Consider the following 13,673-nt stretch of genomic DNA (forward strand, 5'->3'; position numbering starts at 1 on the left):
CGCAGCCTTCTCTTGTTGCAGAGCACAGGCTCCAGTCGCGCAGGCTCAGTAGCTGTGGCGCATAGGCTTAGTTGCTCCGCAGCATGTGGGATCTTCCCAGACCAGGGCTCGAACACGTGTCCCCTGCATTGGCAGGCAGATTCTCAACCACTGCGCCACCAGGGAAGTCCTGGGATTTCTGAAGTGACAAGTTTCCTTGCATAGTGGTAAAAAAATTATAGGGAAGACCCATGCTTTTGGAAAGGCAGCAGAAAAGCATGACCTGGCAGGGAGGGGACAATTCTTAGTTTTTCAAGTATGTGAATGGGACTGAAGGAATGGTTTTGGCTCTTGCAGTGATCTCTCTTCCCCTTTATGCTATAACACAGCTTCTCTTGGACCAGGATTTGGGCTCTATTACTACACAGCTATGTGCATGGAAGAAAGAGTCTGAACTCAGTTGATTTTTAAAATGCCGTGTTCAGTTTTAAAAAGAAACTGAAGAAACACAGCAGGTTTCCTTACAGTCAGCTTCAGGTCCCTTGCCACATGGAATAGCTCTCCGTCAGTGGCCAGGAGCCAAAACTTGCATGGAGGGGTAAGCAATAAAATAAAAATCACATTTTCAAGATTTCTTTTCCCTGCTACCCTGGGCCATATTTGATTAATGGACTGCATTTATTTTAAAGGTGTGATTGCACACATGTTACCTATACTGTGCCACTGTGCACATGGCAGAAAGAAAGCTCATTATGAATTCTGAACCACAGCAGGAAATTAACACATCATTAATATGCATAGGTGCAGATATCTGTCTGTTGTTTTATAATGCTATTTCATTTATATACTGCTGGTACTTGACGGACATAAGAGACTCCCTCCCCAACTAGAGAGATTCCTAAATAAAACTAGCAAGTTATTGCAGAAGTAATCAGGCAGAGCAAAGGAGTTCAGGTTCTTGTGTCTCTATATGAGGCCAGTTCTTGAGTTCCATTTCAAATGTCTCTCCATGTGGACTAGCTTAACTTACTCCTTTCTTCTCTCACTGAGAGCAGATACACCTGTTTTTAATTTCCTTTCTTTTTCCTCCCTTAATTCTGTTTAATCTGAAAATACAGTTTGCTGCTGTTTTGGTTCTGCCAGCTTGAAAGCAGCCTCAAGGAAATTAAACCGCATAGGGTGCGGGACCAAACTGCTCGTACACATTTCTTCGTATACAGATGGGCCACCTTGAGTGGGGATGGCCTATGATGAGACTCAGAGTGCCTAACTACCAGGAAGAATTGGATCATATGGAGTCTTATTTGAATATCCTGAAGTTATCATTTCACTACCCTACTTCTATCCATCCTGAACAGGAAAAACTCAACTCTTTCGGATGGCACGCAGAGCAGAGCATTCAAGGCCCCCACCCGTCTCTGTAAGTACAATCCTGAACCTTCACTCTAGCCATGTAAAGCCCCTTGATGCTTTCCAAAGCACTGTAGTGCTCTATTCTGTTTCCCTCCTCTTTGCTATCACCCATTATCCTCCCTCAGTCTGGAACATACATCCTCTCCTTCTCTGCTTGGTGACTTCTCCCCAAGGATTTGCTTTTCTGTGAAATCTTTCATGAATTCCCACAGAGAGTTGCCCCATTTCGTTTTCATGTTTCTATCGTACCTTGCTATTTCATTTATTACAATATCACAGACATCATACGATGAATTCTCTGTATATCTCTAGTCCTAGTAGTCTGTGATTGCCTGCAAGGGAAGGGCTGTGTTTATTTTCATTGTATCTCCAGTGCCTAGCACAGAGCCAGGAAATGATAGGTCCTAAGTAAAGATATATTGTGCGTGTACCCTGTGAATTTGGAAGATATTTGAGAGATGAGAGAACCTGTGGGAACAGAACACATCAGAAATATTGGATTGTGTATTTGAGATTATGAGAAAATCCATCTGATTAGAGGCATCTCTAAATATCACCTACAAGTTACTGAATTGAAACCTGTTGCTGTCAGTTCCACCCTCTCTTTAAGGCAGGTGGGAATGGCTCTTCTGGGAATGGCTGTAGCAATTCTATTGTTGAGAGAAGGGGTCTTTAGCTGGATTCCCTGGGCAGGGGTTGCATGCCTGAAGGGCTCACTAGCTACTCTGGGCTCCAAAATATGTCAGTTTGGCCTATCTTATGTTTAAAATTGAATTAGTTTTTCACATTCAAAATTCTGGAGATTTCACATGAAGGTCTGCATTTCTTTCTTCTCTTAGAGCAAAAGGGCTACAGCTGTGTCACCTTCTCGCAAAAATCAAGTGAACGTATGCTGTCCATGTGCCATAGACCCATCACTCTCATCTCACCTGTCTCTTCCATTATGTTAAATGCCACACACCCATTGAGTTTCTGTGGAGAGTTAGTCTGTGTGAACTTAACAGTATTCTGGAAAGGAACCTGTCCTCAGATTTCATGGTAATTCCAAAGAGGGGTATGAACCTAAATAGGTTAAAACTAAGTAATTTGAATAAAAACACACATAAGAGAATGCTATTGAGCCAAGAGAAGAGTACTAACATAGAACAGACATCAAAAAGTTATAATTAAACTGGATTCCATCATTCGTCAGTGACTGTCAAGGGTTGAGTGGGAAATCAAGTGGGTTTGGAGTGGTGGATAGAGTTGTTATCTTCTCATGGTTAACATAGATAAACACACACACACACACACACACACACACACACACCCTGAAAATATACATGCTAAGGAGAAAGAGAGAGCAAATATCGGAAATGTCACACCAGTGATTTTAAATATTAAATATTTTCAGTGAATACCTTAATGAGTGAAGATGGCTAAGATTAGGATGATCCATAGAATAATCACAGAACTCAAATCCATTTAGATAATTATCCAAATTACAAATAAATCTGGAATTCCCATTTTCTTGAATTTGATCTTAGTTTCAGAGAAAGGCAATCTTTTGCTATTAACTGAGTAGAATTTCATTCCACTCTACTGTTATGTTTATTATTAAGGACAGACTTTTAAATATGAAATTGGGGGCTTCCCTGGTGGCACAGTGGTTAAGAATCTGACTTCCAGTACAGCGGACATGGGTTTGAGCCCTGGTCCGGGAAGATCCCATATGCTGTGAGCAACTAAGACCGTGCGCCACAACTACCGAGCCTGCACTCTAGAGCCTGTGAGCCACAGCTACTGAGTCCGCGTGCTACAACTACAGAAGCTCGCTTGCCTAGAGCCCGTGCTCCACAACAAGAGAAGCCACCACAATGAGAAGCCCAGGCACCGCAACAAAGAGTAGTCCCCGCTCGCCACAACTAGAGAAAGCCCATGTGCAGCAACGAAGACCCAACACAGCCAAAGCATAAATAAAAATAAATAAATAAATAAAATAAATATGAATCTGGGATTGGCTTATTGTGCTTTATCATTGCTTTTTAGCTTAATGGAAAAATCCCTCTTTAATCCCCATGTCTGAACATATTTAAGAAGGAGTGTAATATATTACTAATTTGGAATATGTTTGATGTGCCCAATTTTGATTTAAGTTACATAATTCAGGGAAGACAAACTTTATTCTTTATTTCTGAGAGTCCCACCTACTACAGATTTTGGTAAATGAATGTCTATCATTGAATTAAAACATAGTTATGATTTAACTGAGGATTTAGAACTCACTTTTTTCTCCCTAACTATAGTAGGTAAATTCTAAGTAATAGATATGTAAATTCTATTTGAAAGAAAGGATAATTCAACACCTTTCTCAGTAACTTTCTCATTATTACAAATCTTTAGTAATATAACATTCTTCCTTATTTTAGGGCAGGAATCATTCATGCCAAAGATAAAGCTCATTTTCTTATCCATTTATAAATAATACATATGATCCTGTCATTATGTCATTTGCATTAACTGAAAAACAGTAAAACTATAGCCAGAAATTTCTTAAGGTAAAAAATATTCCTGGGAGGACTGAATTCAAAGACTTAAGAAAACTTAAGAATAAAATGGAAGATGTCAACTAGTTGCTTTCAGGTAGTATTTCACTTCATTTCAGACACTTAGAGCAAATCAAAAAATCAAAAGATATTTATTGCTGGCTTGAAGTTACACAAAATAACATCATGACTTGGCTATGATATTGATTGAGTTTTCTTAGAGATATATAATTTAGTTTTATGGTGAATTTGGTAAGGAAGTTGTCAAGTGACAATAAAGCACTCTATTAATTCCTATTAAGTTTACTATGCTTATCTCAGAAGATAGGGCCATTGTTTTATGCTTTATAGAAATTATTATTACATATTCAAAAAAGTTGCTACCCTATCTAACACTCTTCTCAATTATACTGTTATTAAATTGAGACATATTCTGCCACCAAAATCCATAACAGCTCTTTCACCTTAAAATATTGGCTAAATTGACAAGTGGTATGCAGTGTACAGACATGGGCTCTGCTGTCCCATGGTGGTACCCTCATTGCCCTCCAGAGTCCACCTAATGGAACCCCTGAGTATTCTATGGCAATATCTGCTCTTGTTCACACAAGCCACTTAATATATTTCATCAAATCTAAGACTTCATCAATTATGTCACACTAATATTTTATGTTCCATTAAGAAATAAAAAATGCTGCCAATTAAACTGAGGTCGACTATTGATTATAAGACATTTCTGATTTCAATCAGAGATGATAAAATGTGAAAAGAAAATATGTCTTAGAATGATAAGAGAAGAATATTAGAAAAGAATATTAGCTGTATTCTTTAAGCTCTCCACTTCAGAAGCCTCTCATTTCCCCATCTGAGTCACACAGTTTTGGAAAATGGTAATATGGCCACGTCTGTCGAGGATAACTGGTGATACAGTGTGCTTTTCAGTGTGTTGACTGTTAGTATGGAGAAAAAATAACCTGTCAGTTATTAAAAGATATAATTTTCAGTCTAAATATTCTCCGGAAAGGTTGTAACTAAAGTCAGGGCTATGTAACACAATGTTCTGAAGAGTAAAACTTTTCTTCATCTCTTATTGGTATAGACCTTGGTTGTTCAGAATCTGTAGATCTCTTTTCAGGTGTCCTTATATACCCCTAGAGCACTTGGACCCTGACATTTAACTATATCCCCATGGTTGTACCTGAAGCTATGTAGGCATGTTGCATCTCTCAATGATGAGAAATAATGGTACTAAAAGTGTTGGACACACACACACACACACACTCACACAGGCATAGATATCTAGATATCTAACATCAGTTTAGGGAAACTTAGTTATGTGTCAGACACTGTTTGTACACTTTAAAGGCATTAAATCCGAATCTTACAATATTCATAGGTAAATGCTAGTATATTTATTTTACAAATAAAACTGAGGCTTAATAAAATTGCTACTTGTTCATGCTATGCAATTAAAAATTAGTGAAGCCAAGATTCAAATCCAGCTGTCATAATCCAAAGCCAGTTTGTTTTTTTAACCACTGTGATGCCTCTCCCAGACACATCACAATTATTTTTTAATATTTATTTTATTACATTGTTTTATTTAGTTTTACTGAAATTTGTTCTAAAAGAGCCTTCTGGTAATATACCTCCCTCTCACACTCATATAATTCTTACACCAAACCGTACAGAGGTGGAGGAGAGGAAAGACAAGGAGAGGAAGAGATGAGCATTTCTATGCTACCAAATGGTTTTAACAAAAAACTAGAAATCAGGAGTTTTAAGTATGATTTTTCTGCTCCTGTTTTCATTTGGTTAATTAAGTTCTTAATGTGCTTCAGTATGTCTTGAAAGGAATGATTCTTTGTAACAGTTTAGATAAGCATGTGTTCTTCCCCACTTTCTTTGTTCTTTTCCTCTTTTGAATTAAATAAGTGGTTTTATTTGGTAGGAAGCAGGATGTAAGCTTAGACCTATTGCTATTGACCCTTTAGTGTGTTCCTAATGTCATTATTTTACAGAATGGACGATCAGAGATTCAGGAACCTACCCGAGGTTCAGTGAATAGTATTGGATGTGGGGGAAATGAGTGCTACTAAATAATATAGTTTGTGAGATGTCAAGGTACAGAATTTGGATGATTCCAGCCCCCCAAAGTTAATGACAATGTGCTCATCCTTTTAATGGCAACATTACTAGGAGGCTCCTGGCTACATAATCCATCATACTGCAGAAGACTTGCTGACTTATGCTTTGTGACAGGCCAGTGAGAAAAATATCCAAACTCATACACCAATGTTGCAAATCAATTCTACGGCAAAGTGGAAATAACTCTTGTACCAATATGCAGTAGGACCTACAGGGAAAAAAATTGTTCTCTGTATTTCCAACTTGCAAATAGAAAGAGAAGCCATCAATCATGCTGGAGAGCTTCCATTTCAGGGCCTTTGTTCTTAAAGACAAACCAGATGAAATCAGGCAAGACCAGAATATGCAAAGGTCTTTGGATTTTTCTAGTCTTGGTGCAGGAAGAAAGCAAGGAGAAGCAAGACATTCTCCTTTTCTTCTACATGTGAAACTTGAGTCCAGCAAAGGCATGTACATAGACTCAGTTTATTGTCAAAATGAGTAATTAATCACTTTACAAATGACTATTAATCATACATTAATGAGATATTCTCTTTGCTCTGACAAATACAGATGCTGTGGAAATCCTTTCTCCTTGGTACCCGGAGCAAACCGAAAGCATGCAGAACTCAATTAATCTCGGAGCAGCATGGGGTGTTTGAAAAAGCTCACAGTTTGAAAAGAAGCAAGTAGCAAAGACATTTAAACTGTCCATATTTCACTGTGTAAATTCAGAAGCACTTAATCATCTCCTACACATTCTTTTGTTCCCTTTCTTTCTCTGTCATGTTATAACTGTGTTTTAAGCCTCCCTTAGTTCTTCCCCCAAATAGTACACTGAAGCACAAACCAGAAAGAGTGGGGCTTCTAATAAATTGATTCTCAGTCCTCCTGGATAAACAGACAAGGAAGAGAAGCAATGTGCATGTAGATATGACATGCCAGCAAAGAAAATGCCTGTATCTACTTGTGTAAATTATGACTTGAATGCCACTGCTTACTAAGCACCATGTAGATTAGAGTTCCACTTCCAGTTCCAGATTTCCAGACTGATGTACGGAGAAAAAGCAATGAAGTTTGACTCAGTTAAATTATCTGCAAGCAAAGGCCTCCATTTTTTTTTTTTTTTACAGTTGAATGTTTTAGTTCTTACAACAGACATTTACTGAGTACTTACCATGTTCCAGGTGCTAAGGATACAAATAAGAATCAGTTTCATTTCTTCCATTTATGGAACTCACAGCATAGTGATAGAAATGTTCTTTGCTTAGGGGCAGTAAAGAAAGAAAGAAGAGCCAGAGTGAGCCATCAACACACAGAAGAGCATAATGTGCTAGGTGTGGTAAGTAATAGAGAGAGGCTAGATATTGCCTGCCTAGGAGAGGAGGCTGAGCTTATAGAGCAATTGACGTTGTAAAGGAAGTTGAGGTCAAATTGTGAAGAGTGTTGCACACTTTTGTAAATGCCCTGGAGAGCGACCAGAGTTTTTGCTCAGGGAACTGACATTATTTGTGTCAGGACGTTGAGCTTAAGACAATAACTGAAAAAACTTGTGGGTCCTGCAATGGGTCTGAGCAGACTTTGCATGTGAGAGGGACTTGAATAACTGCATGCATGAAGAATGATTGCAATCAGTTTATTTCATTAATGGCCCTAATTCTTCATCCCTCCCTATATCCACACCCTGTTCACCATGAAATTTTGCAGTGTCCTCACTTGGGCAAGGCTCCTTCCTGCTGGGTTTGGCCACATGATTTATTGACAAATTGTCACTTCTAGATCATTCTAAAGTAAAGTTTCAACTCCAAGTCACCTCCTTCCTTTTGCACACTCAGGCTGTTTGGATATCAAAATATGGTCAGCTGCCCAAGCTTCAGGGGGCTGGGTGGGGTGAAGAAGAGGAATGTTCTCTGGGCCATCAGTAAGGGGTAAAGCAGAAGGGAAAGAGATACTTCAAATCTAGTTCCAATTCTCCATCAGTGATGGCTGTCACTCATTTTGCTGTTTTATAGTCTAAGAACAAATATATTTTGCTGCCACAAAAAATTGATTTTCTTCTCAGAATCCCTTAGTCTCAAGAATACTGAAGTTTATATGTTATTCCTCCCAAAATAAAAACCTTGACCTAATTACACTAACTTATAACTTGCCTCCTTCCTGGGCCTGGGTTACATTTACAAATTCTCTCACTTTAATCGAAAAATTTCCCTGTGAACCATATGGGACAAATGTAACCAATTAAAATAGTTTCTCTGATTCTTAAAAAAAAATGTTCTGCTTAGTGTGCGGGGCAGGGTAGGGGGGTTGGTGGTGGTGGTATTGGCATGTTGGGTGGGGAGGATTGGTTCATCTCTCAGCCTTTTCTTACTTTTTCCTCCCGCCCTTTTAATTTTAAATGCAAAAGGAACACATAAAAAGGGCTCTTCTGTTTTTGTAAAAGTCAATTTTAAAAGGTATAGCTTATGTATAATAAAATACACTCATTTTAAATGTACATTTGATGTTTTGACAAATGACTTATCCGTATGACTACCACAATTATTATATAGAATACTTCCAGCACCTGAAGAGTTCTCTTGTGCCTCATCGCAGGCAATCCCTAAGCCCAAACCCCAGACCCAGGCAACCACTGGTCTGTTGTCAGTGCAGACTTGATTTCTCTTTTCGACCGTCTCATAAAAATGAAGTCCTACATTATGTACACACACACTGGACTTTCTTTTCTGTTTGGCATGATGATTTTGAGATTATTTTCTTATAGTTTTTGTTTTTGTTTTACAAAATCTTTATCAGACCCCCAATCATAAATACGTCCTCTTATTTTTTCCTAGAAATTTTAAAATTTTATATCTAACATTTAGGTCTATGATCCATTTTGAATCATATTTTGTATACGGTGTGAGATGTGAGTCAAAGATCACTTTTTTTTTTTTTTTTTGCGGTACGCGGGCCTCTCACTGTTGTGGCCTCTCCCGTTGCGGAGCACAGGCTCCAGACGCGCAGGCTCAGCAGCCATGGCTCACGGGCCCAGCTGCTCCGCGGCATGTGGGATCTTCCCGGACCGGGGCACGAACCCGTGTCCCCTGCATCTGTAGGCGGACTCTCTACCACTGCACCACCAGGGAAGCCCCAAAGATCACTTTTTTTTGTATATGGCTATCCAATTGTTCTAGCACCATTTGTTGAAAAGAGTATCCTTTTCTAATGTTTCATTTTTGTTAAAAATAATAGACCATATACATATGTGTGTTCAATTTTGGATTCCCTATTCCATTCCATTAATCTTTATATCTATCCTTACTCCAATACTGTTGTAGTGAGTAGTAGTGAGTCTTAAAATCAGTCCTCCAGTTTTATTCTTCTTTTTCAAAATTTGTTTCAACTTTTCTAGGTACTTTTCATTTCCATATACTTATTAGAGTCAGCTTGTCAAGTTCCACCAAAAAAGAAAACCAAAAAACCTGCTGGGATTTTGATTTGTATTCCATTGAATGTCTCCATCAGTCTGAGGAGAATTGACATGTTAACAATATTTGGACTTCTGTCCATGAACAAAATACATCTTCATTTATCTAGGACTTCTTTAATTTCCCCCAGTAATGTCTTATGCTTTACAGTGTACATATCACTCTTATGTTTTATAAATTTTATCTCTACGTATTTTATGTTTTTGATGCTATTTAAATGGTATTGCATTTTAATTTTAATTTCCCATTGTTGTTAATATATAAAATAGAACTGATTTAAAGCGTTTTTAAAAATTAACAGACTTTATTTTTTAGAATAGTTTTAGACTTAGAAAAAAAGTTGAGCAGATAGTGCAGAGAGATCCCACATATAACACTACTCCCTGCATAGTGTTTTCCCTATTATTAACATCTTATATTTGAATGGTACATTTCTTATAGTTAAAGAACCAATACTGCTACATTATTATAAACTGTGAAATCCACAGTTTATTTAGATTTTCTTAGTTTTTACATAATGTTCTTTTCTTCTATTCCAAGATACCACATTGCATTTATTTGTCATGTCTCCTCAGGTTCCTCTTGGCTATGACAGTTTCTTAGACTTTCCTTATTTTTGATGACCTTGACAGTTTTGAGGAGTACTGTTCAAGTATATTGTAGGAAGCCCCTCTATTAGAATTTGTCTGATGGCTTTTTATCATGATTAGACTGGGGTTATAGGTTTTAGAGAGGAATACTACAATGGTAAGGGCCATTTTCATTACATCCTATCAAGGGTATATACTTGATTATGATTTATGACAGTTGATGTTGATCTTGATCACCTGGCTAAAGAAGTATTCATCAATTTTATCCACTGTAAAACTACTCTTTTTTTTAACCCCTTTCCATTCTGTACTTTTTGGAAGGAAGTCACTATGCATAGCACATACTTAAGGAGTGGGGAGATAAGGTCTCCCTACTTTAGGGTGGAGTTTGTACATAATTTATTTGGAATGCTTTTGTATGGGATATTTGTCTCTTCTTCCTCATTTATTAATTTATTAAATCATTTATTTATGTCAGTATAGACTCATGAGTATTTATTTTATACTCTGAGTTATAATACAATACTACTTTATTTTGTTGCTCAAATTGTTCCAGCCTTGGCCATTGGGAGCTCTTTCAGTTGGTCCCTGTGACCCTTTGATGTACACACATCAATTTTTTGAGCACTTCCTTACCTATGTACCTATGAGATGTTCAAGGCTCATCTTGTATATTTCTTGTCCCAATCCTAGAATCAGCCATTTTTCCAAGGAGCACAGATTCTTTTTTTTTTTTTTTTTTTTGGATAATAGTATTAGAAACTAAGATCCGGATACTAAGTGTGCCTGTTGCTACTGGGGTGTTGTTTGTTTTACATTCTTTCATCTAATAAAGCAAAAAAAAAATGTGTGTATATTTACGTGTATTTATACCCACACATAAATGTTTCTATATGTAACAATCTGTATATTAAGTCAAAGATGAATTCTTACTGATGCCTCCAATTCTAATCCATTGACACATGGATCATTCTAGCCTCCTCCCCTTGCTTATCTCTCAATTCCCACTCCAGCAGTAAAAACCTGGCTTTCACCATGTTCTAATCCTTTTGTTCAATTCTAGTATGTGTGTGTGTGCATACATATATACACACACATACATACATATAGCAGTATCACAGTTGTTAATCCCTTCCTCTATAAGAAACAACTTTATTAACTAGGTTACATTTATGTGCAGTACTATTTGCCTTTCGTCTTATAGACTTCATTCATTTCCAAAGCTACTTATGTCAGTACCTTGTCCCCAATCTTGTTTTATACCATTAGAGTCTCTTGTTATGATATTTATCCTTCTCTGGGATCCTCTGACCTCCTAAATGATTTTTAAAAGTTTATGCACATTGACATTCACTCTTTGTGCTTTAGCATACTATAGGTTTTGACAAATGTATAACCTCATGTATCCAATGTTACAGTGCCATAAAGTATAGTTTCACTACCCTAAAAAGCCCCTCTACTTCACATATTCATCCCTCCTTCTGTTCGTTCCTTTCTGCCCCCACACCAGGCAACCACTGATATTTTTCCTATCTCTAGTTTTGGCTTTTCCAGAATGCTATGTAATTGGAATCATATAGTATGTAGCCTTTTCAGACTGGCTTCTTTCAACTAGTAATATGCATTTAATATTCCTCCATGAATATTTGTGGCTTGATAGCTCACTTCTTCTTATTGCTGAGTAATATTCCATTGTATGAATATGTCACAGTTTGTTTATTCATTCATCTACTGAAGGACATCTTGGTTGCTTCCAAATTTTGTCAACTGTGAATAAAGCTGCTGTAAACATTCAAGTGCAGGGTTTTTTGTGGACATACATTTTCACCTTACTTGAGTAAATACTTAAGAGAATGATTGCTAAATTGTATGATAAGACTATGTTTAACTTTGCAAGAAAATGCCAAAATGTCTTCTAAAAATGGCTTACTATTTTGCATTTCTATCAGCAATGAATGAAAATTCCTGTTGCTCCACCTCCTTGCTAGAGTTTGGTGTTGCCAGTTTATGGGTTTTGGCCATTTTAGTAGATGTGTAGTTCTATTTTGTTGTTTTAATTTGCAATTTCCTATTGATATTGAACATAATTTTATATGCTCATTTTCCATCTGTGTATTTTCTTTAGAGCTGTATCTGTTGAGCATTTTTAAATTGGGTGTTTATTTTCTTATTGTTTTGCTTCAGGAGTTGTTTGTGTATTTTAGAAACAAGTCTTTTATCAGATATATGTTTTGTTAACATTTGGCTGGTTTTATGATTCTCTTAAAGGTAACTTTGCAGAGCAGAAATTTTTAATTTTAATAAAGTTCAACTTCTTCTTTCATGGATTGTGCCTTTGATATTTTATCTAACATGTCCTTCGCCAAACCCAACATCACCTGGATTTTCTCCTATACTATCTTCTAGAAGTTCTGTGGTTTGGGGTTTTACAGTTAAGGTCCCTGAACCATTTTGGGTTTATTTTTATGAAAAGTGTAAGGTCTGTGTCTAGATTCATTATTTTGCATATAGACATTCAATTATTCCAACACCTTTTGTTGAAAAATCTATCCTCTCCTCATTGAATTGACTCTACTCCTTTGTGAAAGATTGGTTGCGTGCATTCATAGAGGTGTCTTTCTGGGATTTTGATTCTATACTATTGATGTATATGTCTTTTTTCCCCAAACCATGCTGTCCTGTTTATTGTAGCTTTATAATAAATCTTGCAGTCAGGTAATGTCAGTCCTCCAACTTTGTCTTCCTCTTCAGTGTTGTGTTGACTATTCTGGGTCTTTTGTCTTCCCATATATATAGTTTAGAATCAGTTTGGCAATATCCACAGAATAACTTACTGGAATTTTGATTGAGAATTCATCAACTTTATAGATCAAGTGGGGAAGAATTGATAGTTTGACCATATTGCTTCCCTGCTTCCAATCCATGAACATGGACTGTATCTCCATTTATTAAGATCTTTTCTGATTTCTTTCATTAGAGTTTTGTAGTTTTCTACATATAGATCCTTTATACATTTTAGATTTATCCCTAAGTACTTTATATTTTGTTAAATTTATATGTACTTTAAATTAAACTAAATTCCTGGACAAAGTAGTTGACTAAAAGTTGTATTCTTGTCAATTAGATAAGGGGAACGAGGCTTGTGTCAAGGAAAGAGTTGACCTAAGAAGTACGGGAGACTGTCCTCAGTGCCCAAAGCTGAGGGCATGATGTGGAATAAGGGCTGAAGAGTTGGAGGCAAAGAAGTTTGCTTTATGGAAGTGGATCCAATTGTGTCATTTTAGGTCCAAAATTAACTTACATCTAGCCTCATTAGTCAGTTAGCATCATGGCATGTAAGGTCATGATACAGAAGTTGGAACTTATGTGTTTGATTGAAATATACTTAGAATATATTAGTCAGCCATGGTGATCATTTACAGATGGAGTAATTGTTTCCCATCCTCTGCAGATCTTGCAGTCTCCCTTTCATACTACTTAAATATATTTTGTTAAATATAACCATTTAAAATGCAAATAACAAATGTCAGCCAGGATGTGGAGAAAAGGGAACACCTTGTAAACTGTTGGTG

Source organism: Phocoena sinus, chromosome 5 (assembly GCF_008692025.1).
Source record: "Phocoena sinus isolate mPhoSin1 chromosome 5, mPhoSin1.pri, whole genome shotgun sequence".
NCBI classification, from domain to species: Eukaryota; Metazoa; Chordata; class Mammalia; order Artiodactyla; family Phocoenidae; genus Phocoena; species Phocoena sinus.